Below are 22,694 nucleotides of genomic sequence, written 5' to 3'. Positions count from 1 at the left end.
TTGTAAATGATACTCCTACTTAGGGATTGGCAAGGATATTCCTTTGTCGGGGGTGGGGGGTGAGGGATGGATGAAGCGTCTCTCTCCCCACTGCCAGCAGCCCCCCAAGCTTGGAGTTAGCAATAATATATATGGAGGGAGGAAAAGAGGTACCAGGGAGACATCTGTACACAGAAACATTTTTCCCACACATTGTACCAATTAGAGAGTCATTTTTATTTAGTAAATTCTTTGTAATGGCAAATGGTCCTTGAAAGGATTAACCACATGGGCATTTAATTACATAATCAAATTGCTCTTTTCCTGGGTGTGGTGGTTCTAAAAAAAAAATAACTATGGGAAAAATTGTGTTTTTTGGAGCATGCATTTCTTTACTTAAGGACAGGTTAAAACGGCTTGCTAGGATGATCGGGTCTGGGAGGGGTACTTTATATAGCCAGAGATCATAGGAACAGCAGACTCGATACGTTCAGTCAATAGACTGCTTAGATCAGAGGTCCCCAACCTTTTTGGCACCAGGGACTGGTTTCTTGGAAGACAATTTTTCCTCTGATGGGGGGCGGGGATGGTTCAGGCGGTAAGGCAAGCGATGGGGAGTGGCAGATGAAGCTTTGCTCGCTCGCCCACTGCTCACTGGCTGTGCGGCCTGGTTCCTAACAGGCTTTGGACCAGTAGCAGTCCGAGGCTCGGGGGTTGGGGACCCCCCTGCCTTAGATGATCTAGATCAGTGTTCAAATTATGTTCCACAGAAGGCTCATCCCGTGGGATGTTTCATAGGGGGAGAGTAAGGGTCTATGGTCAAATCTGTTTGCACGCACTCCTTGTATCCCTGATTTGGGCATTCGGGTTCTGAGAAGACTTGCTGTCTTCTCAGAACCCGAATTAAGGCACATTAAGGGTTCTGAGAAGACTTGCTGTTTAGAAACTTGGTTAACTGGATTAAAGTGTTTCCCTAAGTAACTTGACCAGGGAACACCCTACACCCCAAGCATTAGGACTTGTGCCTTGGGAACATTTGAGTGTCCCCCTCTTGGGAATGTTCTAAGCTTCCAGACCAGCTGCTATGACTTGAGATGCTTTTCAGGATCCAGTTAAATTGCTTTGAAACCAGCAGAAAATTTGCTCTAATGGCCTCTGGTGTTTTGTTTTCTTTACCTCAAGGGTCAGTTTGAAATTAAAATCACATATTTAAGTTAAGATCTGATGAAAATTCAAACAGGATAAATAATAACAGAGAGGGATAAATAACATGAAATAATTGGATATATAAAACGCACACCAGTATTTATTTGTGTATACACACACACACAGGCTTTGAATGCAGTCCTAAAAAGAGGGCTTTGATAATGATTCCATGCAAATAAATAACTCCATTAAAAGTAAACAAGAAGAGTTGGTCTAAGTCTTCTATTTGGAATACATCCAGTTATTTTATAACTATGCTTTAAATTAACACATCTAGGTCAGAAGCCATAGCTGGTCCCTGGCTCCTAGGTAACTGATTTTTTGGAGAAATATATTGGAGCTTAATAGCAAGTAAAAGACACTTGGGAGAAGACAGAAAGGAAAGCAATTGAAGGTAAATTTGCAGTCTGCACTGGTGCCACCCGAACACCCATTCACGAACTCACTAATTTTTAACAGGATGACCTTTTTTTCCTACATTTACCTTCAGTATTCCTCCTGTGACTTGCTTTATTCCTTCAACATTGTGTTTTAAAGAATCAGTTTTTTTTCTATGCCATTGACTCATTTTCACTGCAGCATAGTCTCCCATTGTGTGAGAACATCACAGTTGATTCTACTGTTGATAGACGTATGGCTTGTTCCTAGGTTTTTGCTTTTACAACACTGCTGCTATAAATGTGCTTGGGAATGTCTCCTGTTGTACACGTGTAAGTTTTTCTAGAGGGTGTCCCCAAGAGTGGACCTGCAGAGTCATGGGGAAGGGGGCTGGTGAGCTTGGCTAGAGAGTGCCTGTTTTCTCCAGTGGTGGTGTCCGTTTAGACTCCCACCAGTGATGGATGAGGGCTCTCATTGATTCACACCTTCCGGACAATAGGCGTTGTCTGACTTTGAAGTTTTTATCATGTGGATGTGAAATGGTATCTTTGTGGTTTTAATGGGCATTTCTAATTCCTAATGAGGTTGGGCATCTCTCCATGAGTTGTTAGGTCATACGTGTTTCTTCAGTGAAATGCCCTTTACCCATTTTGCTACCAGGTGGCTTTTCCTTTACTAGTTGATTCTTCATGGATTTTGAATACTACTACTTTGTCAGGTTATGTGCTACAGAAACTTTTTATGGTGTCTTTGGATGAAAAGATATTTGTAAATTTAATATAACTGAATTTATGAATCTTTTGATTCATAAATACTTTTTGTACTTTTTGTCTTAATATTCACCTGCATTGTCTCCTAATGTTTTATAGTTTTGCCTTCTCAAACCCACCTGGAATTGATTTTATGTACAGTGTAAGATAGAACTCCAACTGCATTTTCCCCTGATGGAAACCAGTTGTGCAAGCCTCCCTTATTTAATACTTCATCTGATCTTCCATGCCATCAGTCATAAATCAGTTTTCAACATGTGCATGTATCTGATTTTGGACTCTTGATTTTTTTGTTCTGTTCACCTGTTTCTCCACTCCAGTATCAAACTTTTGATTACTATAGGTTTATGTACCTTGATATCTGGTAGAAAATTATCCCTACCTTGTTTTTCAGAAGTGCTTTGGCTCTTCCCGGCTATTTGCATTTCCTTTAAAAAAAGAAAATTTTTTTTTAGAATCAGCTTAGGTTCCACCAAAAGTAATTGAATGTAAAAATCAAAATTTTTTAAATTAGTTATTTGCAAATTGAGTCTTCATGTCCATGAACATAGTATATTTATCCACTCTTTTGTAAGTTCCTTAATACCTTTTAATGAAAATTTCTATAAAAAGCTTATGTCTTTTATTATTCCAAAAATTTTTAATACTATAAATGGAATCCTTTTTAAATTTTATTTTCTGTTCCTTGACATTTGAGATTTATATTTTTTGTATCCTGTAACAGTGATAATCTGTAGATTACTTTTTAAAATAAGAGTGATCATATCTACAAGTGACTTGTTTTCCTTTCCTTTCCAATGTATTTATATATTTTCATACATTTATATTTTTTACCTTATTGGTTCACTTAAAATCTCTAATATAGTGGTTCTTAAACTTCACTGTGCATCAGAATTCCTTGAAGGACTTCTTAAAACACAAATTTCTGGGCTTCACTGTCAGAGTTTGATTCAGTGGGTCTGGGGTGAGGCCAGAGTATGTGCATCTCTTAACAAGATCTCTGGAGATGCTGATGCTGGTCTGGGACTACATTTCAAGAACCATTGTTCTAGTACAATGTGCAGTATAATTGGAAGTTGATACCCTTATCCTGCTTCTGAACTTAAGAGGAATGCTTTAGACATTTCTCCATAAACTATATTGTTTGCAAGGAATGTGTGTGTTCTCTAGCAAAGTATAATTCTATTCCTTCTTTGCTAAGAGTGTTTTGAAATTATGAATTGATGTCGAATTTCATCACGTTTTCTTCATGCTTCTGAAAATTTTTTTTTTTAATTTATTTTATTTTTGGCTGTGTTGGATCTTTGTTGCTGAGCACAGGCTTTCTTTAGTTGCAGCCAGCAGGGGCTACTCTTTGTTGTGGTGCGTGGGCTTTTCATTGTGGTGGCTTCTCTTGTTGTGGCACATGGGCTTCAGAAGTTGTGGCACGCAGACTCAGTAGTTGTGGCACACAGGCTTAGTTGCTCCGCAGCATGTGGGATCCTCCCAGACCAGGGCTCCAACCCGTGTCCCCTGCATTGGCAGGCGGATTCTTAACCACGGTGCCACCAGGGAAGTCCGGGAGTTTTTTTTCTCTTTTATATTGTTAAGGTTGTGAGATAATCAACTTCCTAATTTTAAACAAACCCTATATTCCTAGGATAAACCCATCTTGTTTATGATGCCTTACATTTGTGGTACATTGCTAGATTCACTTTAATATTTTTGCATCATGCTCTTAAGATTTCCCTGTAATTTTCTTTTCTCCTGGTGTCCTTGTTTGGTTTTATTATCCAGGTTATGCCAGCCTTATAATGTTAGTTGGAAATTGTTCCCTCTTTTCCTCTTATCTGGAAGAGTTCGTGTAAACTGGAATTATCTGTTCCTTGCATCTTTGGTCAAACTTTCCTGGAAAGCCATCTGGGCCTGGTTTTTATTTTGTGACCCATTTTAAGTTGGCGTTAACTTATTGAATGGTTATAGAAATATTCAGGTATTCTATTTCCTCTTGAATCACTTTTATTAAGTTGTATTTCTCTAGGAATTTGTTTCCATGAGTTGCTCAGTTTTAAAATTTATAGGCATGAAATTCATTATATTCTTATTTTTTAAATCTTTGCTGCATCTGAATTTATGCCCCATTTTTCATTCCCAGTATTTATTTTCTGTCTTTTGTTTGCTCATTCTCTCTCCAAGTTTTGCCTAATTTCTTTCTAAAAACTGTGCTTAAAATTTTTTTCATTTAATTTTTCCTCCCTTCTACTTCTTTGGTTTAATATCCAAAGTCTAATTTTGTGTTCTGCTTGTCCTGCTGCTTTTTGTTTTTCTTTTTTACTTTCTTTTGGATTGACTGAGATTAACACACCTCTCTCAGTAATTGATCAATTATCTTTTTTTCTTTCTACTAGTTCTATTCTGTGTTTTATTTTAGTGAAACATCTGCTAATTTTAATTTTGTTGGATTAAAAAATCATGCAGTGGGCTTCCCAGGTGGCGCAGTTGTTGAGAGTCCGCCTGCCGATGCAGGGGACACGGGTTCGTGCCCCGGTCCGGGAGGATCCCATGTGCCGCGGAGCGGCTGGGCCCGTGAGCCATGGCCTCTGAGCCTGCGCTCCACAACGGGAGAGGCCACAGCAGTGAGACACCAGCATACAGCCAAAAAAAAAAAAAAAAAAAAAAAAAAACTATGCAGTCATTAAACATTAAAATGTGAGACTAATGTGAAAGAAGACATAGCCCTAAAGATAGAAATCCTAAACATGAAAAATTACGATTACTTCATATTGTTTGTAAGACAGACTTGATTTATAATTGCATCTATAAATTTCAGATATGCTGCTGGGATTTAACTTTGACTTTCATTTGCAGGTTACTCTTTACATGCCTCCATTCTTGATCATTTGAGAGTGCTACACATAATTACATAATTCTAACATTTATTGAAAATTTTTTTCAGAAGACTCTGCATTGTAGAGTTTTACCCTGAGAAAAATGAACACAAACATTTGATCATTAGGAGACATCACACCAAGGATTAATGATATTTATTTGCACATTTAAGACCCTGCATAGGTAATCAGTATCTTCACCCTCCTCTCAAATAACTTGAAGATCACCACTTAGAATGTAAATGCTATTCTTACTCCCTGACAAGACGAGTTAGACATTACTGTTAATTTCTGCAGTCAGTGTTTGTTTAGATATGTCCACATATACTCAGCATGGCTGCTCACAGTTCCTTCTTGTATCTCTGACCTTTTGTGTGGGATGATAAAGGTGCATCTTTTGGAAATTCATTTACTGAGGATCTGTTAGTGGTAAATATTGTTTTCTTTCTCTATAAATGTTGATACTTAATCATAGTTGATAGAAGCCTCTTATTTCTTGAAATATCAAGTGCTCTTATTTTCAGAGTGTGGTAAGTCTTCCTCTGTGTGGGTTCCTTTTGTGTTTTGTGATTTTTGACTGTGAGCTCTTGTCCCTTGGATCTTCATCTGTGGGAATTCTTAAGGCCTGGGATCAAGTTGTTTTCCTTCAGAGAGAATTTGTGATCCCGTCTCCAGATACCTAGACCTGAGACCACTTCATAAGATACGTATTGTTGTGTGCTTTTCATGCAGACCTGTTTGAGGACAGGTCTCTGGTTAAAATGTACAGAGTTTTGTTTTTTCCTCCTCTCTACATAGTGCCAAGATCAAAACGAATCTGTTTATCCTAAATGGTTTTTACCTTAATGTCTATTTTGTCTGATTTTAATATTGTTTTTTTTCATCTTCTTCCACCCTGCTTCTCTTTTCTATGTCTTTATATTTTAAGTATGTCTTTTCTAAGCAGCACAAGCTAGAGTTTAGTTTTTAAAATCTAATCTTATTTTTTAAAAAATCTATTGGGACTTCTGCTGTGACAGATTATTTCTACCATGTCATTTTGTGCTGTATTTTTCCTTTGCTGCTGCTGCCTTTTTGTTTTCCTGTTTTCCTTTGGGTTTCTCAACTAAAAATATTTTCTTCCTCCTTTTTAGGAAGTTGAGCATTCCACTTCTTGTCATTAAGTGAGTTACTCTTAAATTTTTAATATGCGCACTGACCTTCAAGTCTATCTTTAACAAATACCTTTTTCTCCTAGATATTGGGGAAGCTCTTAGGGAAAAACCTGAGTGAACTTTTTGGTCAATGCCAATAATACAATATTTTATTAGAATAATTTTGACCATACCTTCTGTAAGTTTTGATCAATACTCTAGCTATTTAGTTGCTGATTTCTTTAGATTTCACCATGTCCATCCATTTCTTTGCTTACTTTTCCTTATTGCATCTCGGACCTCCCTTTGGAGATAATTGCCCTTTCTAATGAAATATATCCTTTGGCAATTCCTTTGGTGATGGTGCTGTTCATACTTTCTCCTTTTTGGTTTGCTGAAAATCCTATTTTATTTCTTGAATGCCAGCTATATACACAATTCCAAACTGATAGTTATTTCCTAACAGCACTTGGAAGTTATTTCACTGTATTCTGGCTCCCGTTTATAGTTGCTAAAGTCTGATGTCAAATTGTCCCTGCTTTGAGGTAGTCTGTGTTTTCTGTCTGCCTATAAACTATCTCTGTTTTCTATATTTTTATAGTATTCTGTATCTAGCTGCCTCCCTCTCTTCTCTTTCTTCCTCCCTTCCCTAATTAGAATGAATTGTGCTTTCAGAATCTGAGCATTCTGTCTTTCTTCAATTCTGGGGAATTCTCAGCTGTTATCTCTTCAAATGCTGACTGTTTTTCTGTTCTTTCTTTTGGATTTCTAATTAGATGTATGTTGGACCTTCTCATTCTCATAGACCTCCTGTCTCTTAACCTGTCTTCCATTTTAATTTGGTTTTATCATTTGAAGAGTCATATTGATACCAGTGGGTTTTCTAAATCTTCATTTGGTTCGTTTTGGTTTTGGGTTTTTTCTTTCCTGACTCTGGCTCAGGGAGTTTTGTTTCCTCAACATTTTGTAATTTTTTTTCCTTGTGAACTCATATTTAGCCACCATCAGCTGCAGGAATCCTGAAAGGCCTGGCCTTTTTGAAGGTTTGCTCCTCCATTGAGACTTGGGTTGGGTTCTGCCAAGTACTCTGAAGTACCTTTTGAATTGGGACCACTTCAGTTAGTCTTCAGCTTTGGGGATCCCATTATCATGCAGTTAGGTTACATGTAAACCCTGAAGCTCTGAACACAGATCTGTGGTTACGGATTCACAGGGGGGAGGCCTTTTTGTTCTACTTGAGTTGAGGCCCAAAGAAGTTTCCTTGTTGCTTTCTTTTGCTGCTCAGCGGGTTTTCCCTAGCATATCCTTTGACTGAGAGTGTAATCTTTGAGGGCCCTGTTACCATTTTGCAGCATGACAGTATAGTTGATCCTTGAACAAAGAACGGTGTGTGTGTATTAATCCACATATAACTAATGGTCAGCCCTCTGTATCTGCGGTTCCTCTGCATCTGTGGATTCAACCAGCCATGGACTGTGTAGTACTGTAGTATTTACTGTTGGAAACTAACCATGTCTAAGTGGACCCATGCAGTTCAAACCCAAATTGTTCAAGAGTGGACTGTATTTGACTTCAGTTTGAGCTTTAGCCTATAAAGTTCTAGATTGTACTTTACAGTTGGGTTCATTTCCCTAGTGTGTTCAGGCTATTGAGACCCGAATTACCGGGGAGTCCTTCATTTTTTTGTCGTGCATTTACTACAAGTCCTCTGATTTTGCAGACACATCTGCCGGGCCTGTTATTTCCCACATTGACTGTCTCCTTTAAGGTCATGGATATTCATCTCACAACTTGATGAATGTTTTCCTATGGTTAAGTCAAGATATGACCCTTCCTTTTAGTGTTTGTGCAATTAAAAATTTTATTTTTGTTTGGGCCCCATATCAAGTGGAAGGAATGTTCATACCATAAAAGAAATCCAATGTTTCTCTACAAAATTTATGCATAAAATGATTTTTTTTAAATTAAGTTACATAAGAGTGTGTGTAATACAGGAAGAAACAGCTTGTCTTTGGATAGGTTGGCTGCCCTTCATTCTCCTGGCTACTTAACCTCTTAACAATTTAGGCACTGCTCTCAGTGTTTTGCCTCAAGGGCTCTTGCTGGCTGAGTGTCCTTCAATAACTATATCAGGGATCCAGAGGAGACTGGAAACCCAGTTTAATGAAATGTACAGATGATGCTAAGGGCGAGAGAAGTGTTTCATTCTCATTGGGGACAGGAGCTCAACAGCAAGAGGAAAAATTAATGCTATAAGGAATAAATAACGGAACAAGAGAATACGCCTGAATTTGAACTAGAGAAAATTTATGTACCTTTGGAAAAACGATCTGCAGTAATTCTCAGAGCTACGATCCTAGAGGGGAAATTGGATCATCGAGAGAAGAAATGTGAGAGCACAGGATGGGAAGTTAAGCTGTAGTTATTTTCAGCTAATCGGTCATTAGCCTAACAACAGGGGGCTGAGGAAGTTTTAGTCTTTTTAATAATAAAATAAATTGTTATCCTTGTATAACAACATAAATACTTGCAGAGTGCTTTACTGCTCTGAACCTGTTTACATCCATCATGGTAGGTTATTTGTTATATACTAGATTTTATAAGACATTGTCTCTGTGAGCTCCCAAAGCATGAATTAGAGGTGCACTTAGGGTAGAAGGAGGCTGTTTTGAATCATCCAATTACTGATTAAGTTATTTGAGCATAGAATGCTTAAAGCCAATTTCAAAAAAAATGTACAAAGCCAAGCCTCAAGAGTGAACGTCCAACTTCAACCTTGTGATCCTCTTCCTTGGTTCGCGCTGTTCCCTTCTTGTTGGTAAAATCGTTACTAGCTGTGAAGTCACAGCCTGGAACCTCTGTCCACCAGGGCCCTTCCCTGACTCCCAGCCCTGAGTTACATCTCTTGTGGCCCTGATGTGCTCCTGCATCCTTTGGGGGCCTTTGTTGGCTGTCAGCAAGTAGCTTAGAATGGCTTTTCTAACACAAGCCTATGGAGATTCCTACTGTCCCTCTACGCACTGAATTTTGTGCCATAGGCTAGTTATTCTCTTACTGGACCTTAAAGAGGTTTGTAAGTTCTTGTGGATGTTCATGTCCGGTTCTGTTTGTATCCAAAGTACAAATGATGGCAATGCAGGGCTGAATACAGAGTAAGGAATTAAATGAGTAGTGGCTGACCCAGAGTTTTCCTGTGTCAGATTTCCTATTACCTTCTCACTCTATAAGATTCCCATCCAAACCACCAATACTTCATTTTAAGGGTCTTAATTTTAGTCTGTTTCCTTGTTAAACCCCATATTTCAGCCTCTCTGATGCAGGGGTGCCACCTAGTGGGAAAAGATGGCAACTGTAGGTTGTCTTGGTGCCATACTCTTTCTCCCAGGTTCTTTTTTTTTTTTTTTTTTTTTTTTTTTTTTTTTTTTTTGCGATACGCGGGCCTCTCACTGTTGCGGCCTCTCCCGTTGCAGAGCACAGGCTCCGGACGCGCAGGCTCAGCGGCCATGACTCACGGGCCCAGCCGCTCCGTGGCACAGGGGATCTTCCCAGACCCGGTCACGAACCCATGTCCCCTGCATCGGCAGGCGGACTCTCAACCACTGCGCCACCACGGAAGCCCTCTCCCAGGTTAATTCAGCAGGCCAAGAAGGAGGCGCTTTGGGGTGAATTGCAGCAGTGGGGCTAGAGCCGATGCTCTTACACGTGGTACAGCAGGCTGAAGTCTGCATGGTGTGATCTGAGGGTAGCTGATCTAGACACTGCTGCTCAGAGGTCCTTGTCCCAGTGGCCTTTCATGAATTCTGAGTGCCCAGGTCTTGTGCCCATCCCAGTTACATGAACTGAAAGAGGGAGATGGGATCATTCCCCACTGGGAAATGGAAATATGATTTCCAAAAGAGGAGGAGGTTTGGATGCCAGACTGGCAAAGAACAGATGTCCATGACCTTGGCCATAGCACTTGTTGGCCCATTACAGGCAGCATGTCATTTGTTTTGATACCTGCCAGCGTTTGTGCATTGCTGGATATCTAATACATGCTTAATAATTACTGGCTAAGTGAGGAATAGGTGGGCAGGGAGGCCTGTGAGCACCACAGGCCACTGGATACCTGGCGGAAGGGTAGAAAATCAAGCATGTGTTGTGTGGGTAAATTCCGAAACAATTGTATGGTGGTTTTAAAACGTAGCATCACGTTCTTTGAAATTCTTTTCACCGAGAAGTGGTGGTTATGTTCCCTCCCCTTGAATCTGGATGGCTTAGTGATTGTATCGGTCAATGGAGTAGAGCAGAAGCCCTGCTATGAGACTTCCAAGGCAAGGTCATAAAAGACCCACCCTTTATTCACTGGGACAACGGATCTTGGAGGCTAGATCCATCACATAAGTTGAATTTGAGCTCACCATGCTGGAGAGGCCGCATGTAGGTGCTCTGGTCAAAAGTCCCAGCTGAGCCCAGGCTTCTAGTGGTCCAGGCTAAACTACCAAACGTGAGAGTGAAGTTGGCACAGACCCTTGGCCCAGCCCATCCACCAGTTGAGTGACACCATAGGATCTCTGATGCCCCATGGAACAGAAGAGCCACCCAGCTGAGCCCTGCCAGAATTCCCGATTTAGCCAAGTATCAGATAATAAAAGAGTGGCTGCTTGAAGCCACTAAGTGTTGGGGTACCCTGTTACCCAGTGATACAAAACTGACACAGACTGACATCTCTTCAACAACCTTAAGGAGAAAGTCAATACCAAACACGTTTCATGTTACTTTGACTATGATCTTAACCCAAATATGCTATAAAAAGAGCTGTTTATGAAGAAAGATTAAAAGATTGTTTTTTCCTCAGATGTCTTTTAAACAATAAATTTGAATAAATGTCTTCCTCCTGCCAGCAGCTCGTTGGCAGGCTGCCTCTTTTTTGGGGGTGGGGGAGGCTAAGGCAGCAAGAGGCAGAGGCTCAAGTCTCGCTTTGCTGTCACAGCTTTGCTGCACGTGGCAGCTGGCTTACAGGTCCCCGGGGACCCTGAGAACGTCTGTTTCCTCGTGCAGATGGATCTTGGCAGGCAAGTGGAGCGAGTTCCACTGGCACTATTGCAAAATAGAAAGTAGGTTCCCTTTCTGGAATTTTGATTCGTTTTTCCCCCTTTTTCCCCCTGCAGACATACAGCCTGTCCTTTGCCCCCGAGCCCTGTTAATGACTGGGCAGGGGGAGAGGACGAGGGTGACGTTTGGGGGGGCCCAAGGACTTGGCCCTCATGCATCTTCTATAGGCCTGACCCCTTCTGCCTGCCTGCTGGGCTCTCCTGGCCTCCCCTCCCCTCCCCCTGCAGACACCTCCCCCACCCCTGCCAAGCTGTTCTGCACCACCAGGAGCATGTGCACATGTGTGTTTGAGAACCCACAGTTTCGTCCTCAGGAAGTAGTCTCAGCTCAGGCTCCCGGGACCACTCCCAGACACAGCACTGTTTTCCTGACTGCTCAGCTAACAAAGCAAAGTGACTTCATGTTGGAAAGTATGTCCTGAAGGGGACACAGCAACTCCCCCCTTTTGCTCCCTCCTCAATCAACCAACAGTCAGTCATGAAGCTCATACTCTGTGCCAGAGAGCGTTCTAGACTCTGGGAATGTATTCGTGAACAAAATGGCTTCCCTGGTGGTGCAGTGGTGAAGAATGTGCCTGCCAACACAGGGGACACGGGTTGGAGCCCTGGTCCAGGAAGATCCCACATGCCGCGGAGCAACTAAGCCTGCGCACCACAACTACTGAGCCTGCGCTCTAGAGCTCGTGAGCCACAACTACTGAGCCTGCGTGCCGCAACTACTGAAGCCTGCCCATCTAGGGCCTGTGCTCCACAACAAGAGAAGTCACTGCAATGAGAAGCCTGTGCACCGCAACGAAGAGTAGCCCCTACTCACCACAACTAGAGAAAGCCCACGTGCAGCAACAAAGACTCAATGCAGCCAAAAATAAATACATAAATTTACTAAAAAAAAAAAAAAAAAAAAAAGAAAAAAGATGATGTTTGAGCAAAGACCAGAAAGACATTAGATGAACCAGTAACATGGTTATCTGGGGGAAGATTATTTTGGCAAGAAACTGTTGGTGAAAAGGCCTTAAATTGGTAGCAGGGAAGAGGCCTGAGCCACTGTTTGTAAGTAGGTAGGAATAGATGAGGTCAGAGGGCCATGTGGGCCACTGTACAGACCTCAGACTCTGAGAGACGTGGGAGAGTTTTGAACAGAGGTGATAGGAACTGACTGGTCTTGGATGGATCTGGCTGCGGTTTGAGAATAGACTGTAGGGGGGCCCAGGGTGTCCACAGGAGATCCTGTAGGAGGCTGTGGCAGAAAAAATATGGATGAGCATGGGTGGTGATGGAGCCCACAGAGGTAGCAGTGGAGGAGGTGAGCAATAGTGAGATTTTGAGTGTGTTTTGAAGGTACAACCAGCAGGATTTGCTTAATGGATTGCGATTTGGAGAGGAAACGGAAGGCAAGGATGGCTGGACTGTAACCAGGAGGCTGGGGCAGCTGTGAAGGTCTGGAGAAGATGAGTAGTTTAGCTTGGGCACTGTTGCCTTGGGGAGGGAGGGCTACTGGACAGCCAGACAGAGATGTGAGTGGGCACTTGGACATGGAGGGCTGGTGGTCGGGGCGAGGGACCAGGGTTTTAACAAGGATGCCCTTCCCAAAAGGCTGCAGGTGTCGGGTTAGATTAGGGCTCAGAGCAGAGTGGGCACACGGCTTTGCCACTAGGTTTCAGAATATGCTCCAGCCCATCAGGTCACATGAATGCCATCGTTGCCACAAAGTTGTGGACGTGGTGGTGATGAAATAAAAGATGTCTCAGGGGGCTTCCCTGGTGGCTCAGTGGTTGAGAGTCCGCCTGCCGATGCAGGGGACACGGGTTCGTGCCCCGGTCTGGGAAGATCCCACATGCCGCGGAGCGGCTGGGCCCATGAGCCATGGCCGCTGGGCCTGCGCGTCCGGAGCCTGTGCTCCGCAACGGGAGAGGCCACGACAGTGAGAGGCCCGCGTACCGCAAAAAAAAAAAAAAAAAAAAAAAAAAAAAGATGTCTCAGGCATCATCCAGGATCGTCAATGGTGAATTGGCTGGCCTGGAGCATGGGTAGACTATTGGCGTGATAAGATTAAGAGCTGTCTTCTCTGGTACTGTGTGTACCTAAGTTTGGAGAGATGGAAGACAGGTTTTTTTTTCCATCACTTCATGTCACTCGGGGATTGAGACTGGAAGAAATAATAATCGGGAAAAATACCATTTTTATCCTGAGAAGCCAATGAAAGAAAACACTTTTTTCTATCTTATTTCTTCTCTCCTTTTTATTTTATTTTAACTCATTTATTTTTGGCTGTGTTGGATCTTTGTTGCTGTGCACGGGCTTTCTCTGGTTGTGGTGAGCGGGGCTACTCTTCATTGTGGTGCGTGGGCTTCTCATTGCAGTGGCTTCTCTTGTTGCGGAGCATGGGCTCTAGGCACATGGGCTTCAGTAGTTGTAGCACAAGGGCTCAGTAGCTGTGTCTTGCGGGCTCTAGAGCGCAGGCTCAGTAGTTGTGGTGCGCAGGCTTAGTTGTTCCGCAGCATGTGGGATCCTCCTGGACCAGGAATCGAACCTGCATCCCCTGCATTGGCAGGCAGATTCTTAACCACTGCGCCACCAGGGAAGTCCCTCTTCTCTTTTTTTAAATGAAGAATGGTGACTTCCACTTAGTTGATCCTTATATAATATTTACTAATAGAAAATGTTATCTCGAAAGATGAAAGTCCAAATCTGGCATTTTTTTGGAGGGGTTTGTGTTAGGTTTTTTTGGCTGCACTGTGTAGCATGTGTGATCTTACTTCCCTGACCAGGTGTCGATCTCTTGCCCCCTGCAGATGACATGATACTATACATAGAGAATCCTAAAGATGCTACCAGAAAACTACTAGAGCTAATCAATGAATTTGGTAAAGTAGTAGCATACAAAATTAATGCATAGAAATCTCTTGCATTCCAGTACACTAATGATGAAAAATCTGAAAGTGAAATTAAGGAAACACTCTCATTTACCATTGCAACAAAAAGAATATAACATAACTAGGAATAAACCTACCTAAGGAGACAAAAGACCTGTATGCAGAAAACTATAAGAGACTGATGAAGAAATTAAAGATGATACAAATAGATGGAGAGATATACCATGTTCTTGGATTGGAAGAATCAACATTGTGAAAATGACTATACTACCCAAAGCAGTCTACAGATTCAATGCAATCCCTATCAAACTACCACTGTCATTTTTCACAGAACTAGAACAAAAAATTTCACAATTTGTATGGAAACACAGAAGACCCCGAATAGCCAAAGCAATCTTGAGAAGGAAAAACGGAGCTGGAGGAATCAGGCTCCCTGACTTCAGACTATACTACAAAGCTACAGTAATCAAGACAGTATGGTACTGGCACAAAAACAGAAAGATAGATCAATGGAACCGGATAGAAAGCCCAGAGATAAACCCATGCACATATGTTCACCTTATCTTTGATAAAGGAGGCAGGAATATACAGTGGAGAAAAGACAGCCTCTTCAATAAGTGGTGCTGGGAAAACTGGACAGCTACATGTAAGAGAATGAAATTAGAACACTCCCTAACACCATACACAAAAATAAACTCAAAATGGATTAGAGACCTAAATGTAAGGCCAGACACTATAAAGCTCTTAGAGGAAAACATAGGCAGAACACTCTATGACATAAATCACAGCAAGATCCTTTTTGACCCACCTCCTAGAGAAATGGAAATAAAAACAAAAATAAACAAATGGGACCTAATGAAACTTAAAGCTTTTGCACAGCAATGGAAACCATAAACAAGATGGAAAGACAACCCTCAGAATGGGAGAAAATATTTGCAAATGAAGCAACTGACAAAGGATTAATCTCCAAAACATACAAGCAACTCATGCAGCTCAATATCAAAAACAAACAACCCAATCCAAAAATGGGCAGAAGACCTAAATAGACATTTCTCCAAAGAAGATAAACAGAATGCCAACAAACACATGAAAGAATGCTCAACATCATTAATCATTAGAGAAATGCAAATCAAAACTACAATGAGATATCATCTCACACTGGTCAGAATGGCCATCCTCAAAGAATCTACAGACAATAAATGCTGGAGAGGGTGTGGAGAAAAGGGAACCCTCTTGCACTGTTGGTGGGAATGTAAATTGATACAGCCACCATGGAGAACAGTATAGAGGTTCCTTAGAAAACTACAAATAGAACTACCATACGACCCAGCGATCCCACTACTGGGCATATACCCTGAGAAAACCATAATTCAAAAAGAGTCACGTACCACAATGTTCATTGCAGCTCTATTTACAATAGCCAGGACATGGAAACAACCGAAGTGTCCATCAACAGAAGAATGAATAAAGAAGATGTGGTACATATATACAATGGAATATCACTCAGCCATAAAAAGGAACGAAATTGAGTTATTTGTACTGAGGTGGATGGACCTAGAGACTGTCATACAGAGTGAAGTAAGTCAGAAAGAGAAAGACAGATACCGTATGCTAACACATATATATGGAATCTAAAAGAAAAAAAAATGATCGGAAGAACCTAGGGGCAAGACGGGGATAAAGATGCAGACCTACTAGAGAATGGACTTAAGGATATGGGGAGGGGGAAGGGTAAGCTGTGACAAAGTGAGACAGTGGCATGGACATATATACTCTACCAAACGTAAAGTAGATATCTAGTGGGAAGCAGCCACATGGCACAGGGAGATTAGCTCGGTGCTTTGTGACCACCTAGAGGGGTGGGATAGGGAGGGTGGGAGGGAGGGAGATGCAAGAGGGAAGAGATATGGGGACATATGTATATGTATAACTGATTCACTTTGTTATAAAGCAGAAACTAACACTGTTGTAAAGCAATTATACTCCAATAAAGATATTAAAAATAAATAAATGATGGAGTTGGTTTTGTGCTTCTCTGAAATGGAGAGTAATCAAAATAAAGTGATGAGGGTGATCTGGGAATGGAATGTACATGTGTTTCTAAGACCATGGACAAAGTTGGGAAGCATGGGGACAGGCAGAAGAGGGTAGGTTCAGGATAGCCCAGTGTAAACCCCAGCCCTTAATGCCTCCAGGCGTTAATTTTCCTATCTGTAGAATGGGGGCATTGACTGTACCAATCTCATAGGATTCTTTTGAGGGTTGATCCACGTGGAGGTGGTGCAGTGCCGCAAGTAAGAGCGTGGATTCTGGAGTGAGATGGCCCTGGGGGCCCATGCTGCCCCACCACCTACTCCCTGAGTGGCCTTGGACAAGGTGCTCAGCCTCTCTGTGCCTCAGTTTTCTTTTTAAAATGAGGATAATATCTACCTCATTATTGTTAAATAAGTAAAATGTAGAATCCTTAGAACAGTGCCTGACACAATAAATGCTATTGAAGTGTTTCCCATGTTAAGGTGTTTGAGTGCCAGGACCATAGTATAAGCCCAGCAAGTAAGTGTTAATTGTTCCTATCATAGTTATATTCTCCTCATCCTGTCCCCGAAAGTAGTGTCTCTGAGCCTTCTCTGCTCTCATCTAGGTCCTGAAAAAATGCTTTCATAAGGGCATTTTACTTTAAGAAAAGCTTGAATTTTCAAAATGGATGCATTGAGAAGTTGCCCAACTTACCGCAGGACTTACCGTGCGATTCTTTAACTAAACTACTTAAACCACTTAAAGATGGAACTTTATTTACAGAATTACTTTCTCTATAGGCCATCTTTTCCGGAACTTATTGCATTAAAGTGAAAAAGATGCTGAGATTGGATAAACTAAACATCCTGTTCCTTTGTCCATTGCACGACTGTGGTGGTATCCACTTCTGGGCTTTGGTACTTTGACACAACATCGTAGGCCCCTGTATTTCCTTATTAACTAAGTGGTGATGACTGATTTAAGAACTCCAGAATGTCAGTGTTGAAATGGTGCCTTAGAAATCCCCAAAGGCACCCCCTGCTGGTTCTGCATTTAAGAATGTTGGCTCAAACAGGAAGAAGGTGGCTCCCTTTCCAGAACTTACTCCGTCTCCTTTACACACAAGGAAGCTGCAAGTCTCCAAAACTCCCTGTAGACACTAGTATCTGGCTACGATTAGATACCATTGTGTGGACCTAACCTTCTATTTATAGCAGGGCATCTTTGCAGGTCCAGGCTCGTACTGCTCGCCACATGACAGGCCAGTAAATCAAGAGACAAGTTGTTGGGGCAAGGAATAGTGACTATTTGGAAAGCCCGCAGACTGAGAAGATGATGGACTAGTGTCCCAAAGAACCATCTTACCCCAGATAGAATGCAGGCTTCTTTTATACTAAAAGGGGGGGAGGTGTGGTTGGTTGGCGCAGACTTCTTGGAGTCGGCATCCTTTGGTCTTGCGGCTGTCCACCTAGGTCAGGTCATGATGTTCCTGTAAACCCTTCAACAAGACAAATGCTCTTCTCTGTCCTGCAACTTCTTATCGCTATATGAATGGAAAAGTGTTATACCTTTAAAGGTCAGAGCCTGGAGAATGGGCTCTCCTGTATGTTTCAGGCTCTAGGCAGCAATTCTCCTAGCAAAAGCAATAGAATACAAAGGTTCAAGTAAAAGCAACAGATCCAATGTGGAATCAGATTTGTTCTTCCCTTTTAGACTGTTTCTTTTATCCATGATAAGGTGTTTGGCTTCTTAAGGTCAGTGAATAATGCCAAGTTAAGTCATAAGAACTCAGGTGATTACAGGAATGACTGAGGGTTGGTGAACACAGATGAAATGCTGGGAAGTGATGTGGCCAACATCACCCCACAGCTGGTGGCGAGTCTGTCTCTGAGCTTGTCTGAGGCTCCTTGTTTTTTGTTTTTTTTTCCTATTTGGCATGTCTAAAAGCCTGTCAGATTTGAAACAGCTGTGGCTGTGTGCTTGTACTAAGGGGAAGCTGAGGACCCCTTGGTCTTCGGTCATCCTGTTTTATGGCCCCTGCCTCTGCAACAACATTAAAAAACTCGGTTGTGTCTTCTGTTTAAACATCAGGAAGCCTAACTCTGTTTTTTGTTCTCTTAGTCCCTGGAGTATATCGAGGTTGGAAACTTGTGTTCACTAGATGTTGGTAGGCCAACAATCACAAATTTTTAAAACTTTAGAAAACAATTGAAATCTGCATGTCTCAGAAGTAATGCCTACATCCTTTCTCCACTGCTTCCTACCCCCACCCTCGCATCCCCTCGTTTCAGCTCTTCAGATGCTCTTGTATTTCCGGCTGAGTCCCAGATGTTCTATCATAGCCTTGGAATTTGAGGCTGCAATGTTAAGGTCTGGCCAATGAAAAGGAAATATCAATAATGTTCTCTTCCAGCCTTGCAGGGGAGAATAAGGGCAGCTAGAGTTGCAAAGCACTTCTTTACCAGAAGCTCTGAGAAGCGGGCAGGCAGCTACCCATCTTAAATTGCATTTCTTGTGACCTCAGCTGTGCCTTGGCCAGACCACCCTTCATTTTAGGCAGAAAGGTAATTCTGCTACTAAGGTCAGCTCATCATCCCTCCCCCGCCGTGCAGTCATTTGGAACAAGTCATTCCTAGTGGCCTTGTGGTTTGGGTCTTTATGCGCTAGGGAACATGTTTAATAAAAACCACACCATTCATTCTGACAGCCTTGGACCATCTCTCCCAAAGTGAGGAGCTGCTCATGACTGACTGACTTCTATTTTCAGCCTGTGTGTTTTTGATTGCAAAATCAGGCATTCCTTTGAATTCATGTGTGTCCTTAAAAACAAATCAGCCATGTTTTCAATAACACAAACTCTTCCCTTCTCTGTGGTTGCTGGTGGATGTATTTATCCTTCAGAGTGGAGAAACAGTAACAATGCGGAAACAGTAATTAGTAAACAAAACGTCCCTGTCCCTGTCCACCCCCCCGCCCCCAGGATCCCACTGCTTCAAGCAAAGGTGTAACCCGGAAGTGCCGCTCTACGGCCCTGGGCTCCTAGTAGGTACAGGATGAGTCTTCGGAGAGTGGAAGGTCCACCACCATTCCTGTTCTGCGTGGGTGTATGTGTTTCATGGGTGTGAGCCTTCAGGGTAATGACCTCGGAAGACAGTGTCCTCATGCAGACTTTGCTCAGTAAGAAGCAGGGTGGCCCGAGCAGAGAGCGTGGTTGGTGGAAACTAGAAGACAACTGCTTAAATACTTGCTGTTTAAATACTTGCTCTTCCGTCTCGTAATTCTATGTCTCAGACATGTACCTTGACCATGCCTCTTTCCTTTTGTAGAGTGGGAGACAGTGATCGTTCCCAGTTGATTGAAGAGTAGATAGAATTTTCAAAGGACGTAGCAGAGGCACTCACCAAATGACAGCTGTTACCCTGCCGTGGAAGTGGTCATCAGCGCAGTCAGTGGGCCCATCTCATCCTGTAGTTTGCACTGCCTTTCAAATCCCAAACAATGTTAGGTTTCTCTATCGTTTTTTCCATCAGAGTTGGGCCTGGAGGATGTTTGACTTTTACCGGAAACCTAAACAAATTTGGAAGAGTTGCTACTTATGAGAACATTTAAAAGAATATGTTGCAGACTGTGAAAGTAACTTCAATAAATGAGTTCCCCCAAAGTTCTGAAAAACAGTAGGATTGTTGAAATCTGCAGCTGCTTGGAATGGCCACTTTTTGAAGGTCAGACCACTCATTTAGGCAGATCAGACTAAAGGACCCCATACAGTATTGCATCGATACAGAACTTAAGCTGGGTGGCCTTGTGGGGGTCCCGTAAATGAAGGCTCTCTTGAACACTTCGACAGCAGGCAGGCAGCACCCTTGGAGATTGCCTCGCAAGAGAAATCAGCAAGGGAGCATCTGACCTGGCAAGGAGGTGGACACATACAGACAAGGTGGAAAGATGCTGAGAGAAGGCAGGCTTCGATTTATTCAGGGCGGGGGCTGGGAGTCTGAGAGGACACGGGCACGTGGATTTCTTCGCGTAGCGGTTGTGGGATGTCTGATAGGTTGGGGTGTCATTTAGATGGACTGTAAGTCACCGCCGGACTCCGTAACCATGGGTGACGTCTGTGAGCCGCCTGCTGCAGGCTCCCCATGTGGAGTTAAGCTCGCATTTCTGACGTGAAGGCAGAGAATGAAAGGGCAGGGGCTGTGCTTCTCCTCACCCGCAATGCAGGCTCTCCCTTTCTCTCATATGGGGGCTCGGGCCACGCAGGCATAACAGAAGGGGAGGCTTGGCTTTGGAGTCAGGAGATCTGAGTGCACGTGGCAGTGTGACTGGTAGGTTTCTCCCCTTTCAGCCTCTTTTTGCTCATCTGTGGAATGGAAACGATCCCATATTTTTTTGGCGGGTTGGATTGGGGTTTGGTTACAACCTGTGTAATGGGGAGGGTATGCAGTAGATGCTTTACAATGGCAGCAGTTGTTATTTAGGGTTATGTATCCACGGATCTGAGCCCTCCAGACGCGAGGGCCACAGGCCCAGCAACGTCAAGTATGAGCAGCTTCACTGGGTGGTTTTGAAGAGGAAACCTGTGACTCCAGCGCTCCAGCTGAGGTTGTCAGGCAGTGCCGGGCATCTAGAAAGAAGACTGACCAGTCCAGCTTCGAGTCGGATGGGAATGAGGGGCTGAGTCAACTTATGCTGATGGACTGTCCATCTCCACACCTTCAGGATCCCCTCCCCTCTTAAATGTGCTTGATCTGAGTGTGCGCGGGCTTTGTTTTGGGCTGTTTCCCGGCAGCCCCTGGCTTCCCAACACCATGGTGTGCTGTTCCAGAGTCCTGGGAAGCCCTTCTAAGAAAGGGGTGGTCTTTCAGGTCATTGTGTACGTGTTATTACGTTCTCCCAGCTTCTGAAGAGGACTCCGCTGGACTGCACAGCCTCCTCCTCGTGCCCGCTCTGCCGCTGTGCGGTCTCCCTCCCCCACTGCCACCTTGCATCAAAGTTCATCTGCCCTGACAGGCCTGGCCAGGGCACGACCTTTACTCTGGAAACCCCTCCCATTTGCAGCCCAGCTGAGATCCTGCCCAATACAGTATTAGGAATTGTACAGACGCAAACAGAAAAAGCCTCACTTTAAAGTCACGAGGGGCTCAGCTCTTTCTTTGGGTGCTCCCTACACTGCAGAGGGGGAACTGGAGCCCTGCAGGTTGTCCTTTTCCAGCCACTTTCCCTCCAAGCAGGTATATGCCCAGGAAGTCTTAGGAGAAGTGGGTCTCTCCCCCTTAGCCAGGGAATCTCTCCAGGACACTGGGAGAACGAATGAAGAAGCAGCAAGGCCAGAGGTGACAGGGGGACATTTAGGCCACCGAGGAATCCTGGCGTCGGGGTTCTCATGCTGTGGGGAGATGTGTGCATGTCTGTCTCCCTGCACCTGTGTGTGTCCTCCACCGGTCCCCCTGTCCCCATCTCCCTCCCTCTCCTGACTCGACTTACATGGATGAAGGCCAGAAGCCGTAGAAATGTTCGATGGGACGGTGAGTAAGTGCCCTTTCTTGTCCACCTCTCTGCCGTCAGTTTCCCACCCACGTGGCTGGCTTGTGTTCAGATAACCGGGGTCTCTTTTCTTCCCCAATGATGTGTGGACCACTAGGAGTTTGTGAAAACTCTTGTGTCAGAACTGATGTTAGGTATGAATTTAGCTGGAATAATTTGACCGCTTCCCCTTATCAAAATAAGGGAAGGTTTTAAAAAAAAACCAAAACTCTATGGGTTTAAAAACATACCTAAAATTTATTTGGGGAATTTCCTGGCGGTCCAGTGGTTAGGACTCGGTGCTTTCACTGCCGAGGGCCCGATTCGATCGCTGGTTGGGGAACTAAGATCCCACAAGCTGCATAGCGTGGCCAAAATTTTTTAAATAAATAAAATAAAATTTGTTTGGAGCAATAAACCAGTGAGATGAGGACGGAAAATTTCAAACAAGGAGAATTATGAGATGTGGCCAGTATGATCAAATAATAATAAATATAAAGATGAAATCATTTAAGTCTGTATTGCACCCTCCCCCAAATGTTAAATGGAATGGGATACATCATAAAAAGAACTGTTACATCTGAGGCTTTAATATATAACCAAGCAGATAAGAATTAATACATAGTTTTAGAACAACGGGCTTGGAGTTTGGGAAAAACAAACTTAGTATCCCTCCTCTCACATGATAGTCTAACTAACTAGATACTGGGGAAAAAGTAAAATATTTTGAAATTTCATTTTAGGATTCAGGCAAATATGTAATGTAGGATGGTGGCATCATTTCCAATGTGATTGTTTAAATCATTTATGCTTTTGAGGTAAACAGATACTTGGGGGCTGATACAGATTAAGATTT

General features: G+C 43.0%; 1 protein-coding gene across 3 annotated transcripts in view; it reads left to right on the top strand.

The window, feature by feature from the left end:
* Window positions 1-22,694, top strand: part of CCBE1 (collagen and calcium binding EGF domains 1) — a 244,326-nt gene that overhangs the window by 47,122 nt on the left and 174,510 nt on the right. The window lies entirely within an intron of this gene.

The sequence above is a fragment of the Tursiops truncatus genome, chromosome 13, assembly GCF_011762595.2.
Source record: "Tursiops truncatus isolate mTurTru1 chromosome 13, mTurTru1.mat.Y, whole genome shotgun sequence".
Taxonomy (NCBI): domain Eukaryota; kingdom Metazoa; phylum Chordata; class Mammalia; order Artiodactyla; family Delphinidae; genus Tursiops; species Tursiops truncatus.
This window is presented reverse-complemented; position numbering and strand designations above follow the sequence as displayed.